The sequence below is a fragment of the Telmatherina bonti genome (genome assembly GCF_933228915.1).
Source record: "Telmatherina bonti genome assembly, chromosome: 1".
NCBI classification, from domain to species: Eukaryota; Metazoa; Chordata; class Actinopteri; order Atheriniformes; family Telmatherinidae; genus Telmatherina; species Telmatherina bonti.
The window spans coordinates 42,135,063-42,140,273 of record NC_136619.1 but is presented as its reverse complement, the minus strand read 5'-3'; the positions used below and the strand labels follow the sequence as shown (position 1 = coordinate 42,140,273).

Below are 5,211 nucleotides of genomic sequence, written 5' to 3'. Positions count from 1 at the left end.
TGATGAGAAAGAGAACATTAATGTTGGAGACATTGTGTTACTGAAAGACTCTTTGGCACACAGAAATGATTAGTCGATGGGACGTGTCATGCAAACGATTAAGGGTAAAGACAATAAGATAAGGAAGGCAGAAGTCAGAGTTGTGAAGGATGGAAATGTTAAAGTGTTTTTGAGACCCGTTGCAGAAATGGTTTTACTTTTACCAGATGGTAACTAAGCTGTGTATATGACGTTTGTTTGATGTTCAAATGTCAATGGTAAACAATATTATTAGTGGCACAATTGTATTGTACCAGGCGGGGAGTGTTCTGCCCCTTTCTAAAGTGGCATTTAAGTTTTTTTTTTTTTACAAGTTTTTATTTTATACATTGGTCTGCAGTGCCCCCTTGTGGTTTATAGTGCAGTTGTTTTATTTTGAAGAAGCCAAACGTAAAAAAGTCAAGATGGCTGAACACAGTGACGAGTCGCTCGTGTGTGAATTTGTATAAAAAAGAACGATTGTTGCCTTGGACAATATCAAGGCAACCCTCTCCACAACACAGTGATGTTGTTTCATCACTGTGTTGTGGAGAGGGTGTGAAGAATCCTCCATCATCTTCATCAGCTTGTGCTGCATTCTTCTTTGGACAATCAGCTCCAGCGGCTCCAGAGTTACTCCAAGCACAGAAGCAGCTTTCTGGATCAGTTTGTTGATTCTCTTCAAGTCTCTGGTTCTGATGCTACTACCCCAGCAGATGCTGCAAAGCTGACTGCACTCTCCACAACAGACTTCTAGAAGATATGCAACATCTTGGTGCAGACGTTAAACCATCTCAGCTTCCTTAAGAAGTACAGTCTGCTCTGACCTTTCTTGTAGATGTAGTCAGTGTTGCATTTCCAGTCCAGTTTGTTGTCCAGCTGAACTCCAAGATACTTGTATTCCTCCACCACCTCCACCTCCTCTCCCAGGATGGAAACAGTGCTTTGTTTATTCTTCTTCCTCCTGAAGTCAACAATCATCTCTGTTGTTTTGCTGCTGTTTAATATGAGATGATTGTCACCGCACCATTTAACAAACTGACTGACCAGTTCTCTGTACTCTGCTTCTTGTCCATCCCTGATACACCCCACAACTGCAGAGTCATCAGAGTATTTCTGCAGATGGCAGGACTCAGAGTTGTACTGGAAGTCTGAGGTGTACAGAGTGAAGAGGAATGGCCAGAGTACAGTTCCTTGTGGTGCACCAGTGCTGCTGACCTCCATCTCAGACACACAACCTTTCAGTCTCACAAACTGGGGTCTGTTTGTGAGGTAGTCATAGATCCAGGTGGTTGTGGAGGTATCCACCTGGAATTTATGGAGCTTCTCACATAACAAAGTTTTTTAATGGTATTAAAAAAATGGATGCTGTTCAGTCTGAGACTGCTGATGGTCCCTGCAGCGATGGTCGTACTGGACGTCCTTACTGGTGAATCACCAGCTGATGGATCCCTCCCAGTCTGGCGTTTCAGGAGCTCCTCTTCATCTGCCTCCTGAACCAGTCGGAAGGCCCAAGGTCCAGTTTGAATTGCTCCAGCAGCCACGGGTCCTTTTGGGCGCCTTCGATGAACTCCTCTAAAGAAATCTGGTCTGGCAGGAAGCCAGAAGACCGATGTGAATAAACGTCAGCAGGGATTTATGATGAAACACATCCGGCTAAACTTTTATCTCTCTTCCTTTCAGGGATTCTTTTGTCTTCTTTTCTTCGCTGGTTTGTGTTTAAATGAAACGTTTCTCTAAACTGGACTGTAAACCTGGACTTTGTCGTTCACTGATTTTGTACAAATGAAACTAAAATAAATCTTAATTAAAATGAATTTAATATATTCTACATGTGGAACTCAGACCAAACACAACCAGAACTGGGTTCTGGGTCCAGAACTGGGTTCTGGGTCCAGAACTGGGTTTGGGTCCAGAACTGGGTTCTGGGTCCAGAGCTGGGTTTGGGTCCAGAACTGGGTTTGGGTCCAGAACTGGGTTCTGGGTCCAGAACTGGGTTTGGGTCCAGAACTGGGTTTGTGTCCAGAGCTGGGTTCTGGGTCCAGAGCTGGGTTTGGGTCCAGAACTGGGTTCTGGGTCCAGAACTGGGTTTGTGTCCAGAGCTGGGTTCTGGGTCCAGAGCTGGGTTCTGGGTCCAGAGCTGGGTTTGGGTCCAGAGCTGGGTTTGGGTCTAGAACTGGGTTCTGGGTCCAGAACTGGGTTTGGGTCCAGAACTGGGTTTGTGTCCAGAGCTGGGTTTGGGTCCAGAACTGGGTTTGGGTCCAGAACTGGGTTTGTGTCCAGAGCTGGGTTTGGGTCCAGAACTGGGTTTGTGTCCAGAGCTGGGTTTGGGTCCAGAGCTGGGTTCTGGGTCCAGAACTGGGTTTGGGTCCAGAACTGGGTTTGTATCCAGAGCTGGGTTTGGGTCCAGAACTGGGTTTGTGTCCAGAGCTGGGTTTGGGTCCAGAACTGGGTTTGTGTCCAGAACTGGGTTCTGGGTCCAGAACTGGGTTTGTGTCCAGAGCTGGGTTCTGGGTCCAGAGCTGGGTTTGGGTCCAGAACTGGGTTTGGGTCCAGAACTGGGTTCTGGGTCCAGAACTGGGTTTGTGTCCAGAGCTGGGTTCTGGGTCCAGAGCTGGGTTCTGGGTCCAGAGCTGGGTTTGGGTCCAGAGCTGGGTTTGGGTCTAGAACTGGGTTCTGGGTCCAGAACTGGGTTTGGGTCCAGAACTGGGTTTGTGTCCAGAGCTGGGTTTGGGTCCAGAACTGGGTTTGGGTCCAGAACTGGGTTTGTGTCCAGAGCTGGGTTTGGGTCCAGAACTGGGTTTGTGTCCAGAGCTGGGTTTGGGTCCAGAACTGGGTTCTGGGTCCAGAACTGGGTTTGGGTCCAGAACTGGGTTTGTATCCAGAGCTGGGTTTGGGTCCAGAACTGGGTTCTGTGTCCAGAGCTGGGTTTGGGTCCAGAACTGGGTTTGTGTCCAGAACTGGGTTCTGGGTCCAGAACTGGGTTTGTGTCCAGAACTGGGTTCTGGGTCCAGAACTGGGTTTGTGTCCAGAGCTGGGTTTGGGTCCAGAACTGGGTTTGGGTCCAGAACTGGGTTTGGGTCCAGCCATGTCTTCATGTAGTGACTGAACATTACGACATCACAACGTTTCTGCAGTAAAACATGTTTGGATCGTTTTGAGATGGATGTGAAGATAAAACATGATTCTGTCAAAGTGTTCATTAGGAAACTGGAACGTTTAGTGGCAGCAGGACTACTTTCTGTTCTATAGCTAAATCAAAGCAAGCAGTCGACTTACTGTCTCTGTTCTGGTCAACCAGTTGAAATATACGGTCACAGACGTCGTCGACGTTCTCCGTCACACTCGGGTCTCCGTGACGTTTTATCTTGTTGATAATCTGAAGAGATGAAAAAAGTAAAAACAGATGTCAAACTTTTCACATTAACTTCTATAATAAAACACATTATATGGAACAATTCAGAGTAACATGAGAAGAAAAACTGTAGCTATTTCTATATCACAGCTTAACTTAAATCTTTACCAAAAATAATAATATATTTTACATTTATTATTATGTTATTTACAATTCTACAACAAATATTTCCACCCAACTAATGAGCTTTCTCACATTCAGACTAAATTTACCTGAAATAATTCTGAGTAATCTGCAGGATCTGAATTATTCTGTATCCACATTCAGTGACATGTTATCAGTTTTTATATTTGTCCCTGTGATCAGGCGCCAACTTTAATATCAAATTATAAACAATATTTCACCAACTTTGTAAATGAAAAATGTAAATGAAAAAACTCTACTAAAGGTTGCATTTATGGATCTTTGCATAACTGTGACTGAACTGGTTCTGAACTGGTACTAAATGTCTGCAGCAGGTCTAACTGTTGACTTGAAATAACTAAACTATTTAAAAAGTTATTCCGTCAGGCATCATGACAGCAGGACGGTGGAGCTTTGTGGATGTGACTCCTCTTGAGAAAGATTTTTTCTCATCAAAAATAATGATTTTGATCGATTTTACTCCGAACCTTATTGGACACAATCTGATGCGCGTTTTTCTGCCCCCTGGCGGACACTTGTTGTACTACAATCAGCTGGATGTCTTATTTTCCTGTCAGGCTTTAAAATGTTTTTATATTTGAAAATCATTTTTAAAAAAAAACAAACAAAAACAAAACATTTCTAGATATAAATTATAAGACCAGAGGACTCACTCTGACAATATGTTTGACTTCCTCCCTGCTCAAGCTGCCGTTTCCATCCCTGTCATAAACCTTAAAAGACCATTTCAGTTTGTCTTCCAGCTTCCCACGAAGAACCAGATTCACGGCCGCCACGAACTCCAGAACTCCAGAAACTCTGAGCATCATGAACATCCAGCCAGAGCTTTTGGGAAGATGTGGTTGTCATGACAACGTACCTTATTGGCATCGATGGAGCGGAAGACATTCTCCACGTAGGCCAGCTCCTCTTCCGAAGAGCTGCTGTTCACACCGAAGATCTTCTTGAACTCGTGCAGGTGCAGGTTTCCACTGGGACACTCACTGGCAAACTTACAGTAGAGCTCCTGGATATCCTTAAGGGTCACCTCAGCGTGCGCGTGGCTCTCTGCTTGGCCCATAACTCCCAGTAAACAGCCATAAAATTATGTCCTCACCAGAGCATCGCGGTGTTGCTGTGAAACCTGTTGTCTCCAGCACTCTGAGCTATTTCCAGAGCTCTTCCTCAGCAAATCCAATTAACTCTTCACCTTTACTCACCAAATCCCAACCAGTGACACCAGTTTGATCACAAATTTAGGAGTTCTGGGAACCAGTCGGGTGACTTCATAGTGAGCTAAAAGGTTGTCTGATGAAACTATGAAACTTTACAGGTAATAAATCATCTCTAACAGCAGAGAGAAGCAGATTCTGTCCCCAGAAAAACACTCTGACAGATTAACAGACTGGATGCATTAAGGGGTTAAATGTGGTCCTGATCCAGAGAGCCTGTGTCTGTTTACCCAGTTTGGCCTATCAGGGTTAAACTGGACTCATACTGGAGCTGGACAGGACCTGCTTCTTCCTGCTGGTTTATCCAGACATGTCTTCTCCTCCACAGCTGGAAAAGGCGCCAAATCAAACCAGATGTGCGGGATTTGGACTCGGATTTGATTTGTTTTTCTTCCTGCATCCTCCTGTCATCCTCCTGTCAGA

General features: G+C 45.0%; 1 pseudogene across 1 annotated transcript; it reads right to left on the bottom strand.

Annotated features, from left to right (window-relative positions):
* Positions 1-1,486: 1,486 nt before the first annotated feature.
* LOC306774722 (guanylyl cyclase-activating protein 2-like) lies at positions 1,487-4,637 on the bottom strand (annotated as a pseudogene). The gene is made up of 3 exons: positions 4,231-4,637; positions 3,298-3,397; positions 1,487-1,608 (listed from the first exon to the last, which is right to left on the bottom strand). The product of its transcript is annotated as a guanylyl cyclase-activating protein 2-like (transcript).
* Between the last annotated feature and the right edge of the window lie 574 nt (positions 4,638-5,211).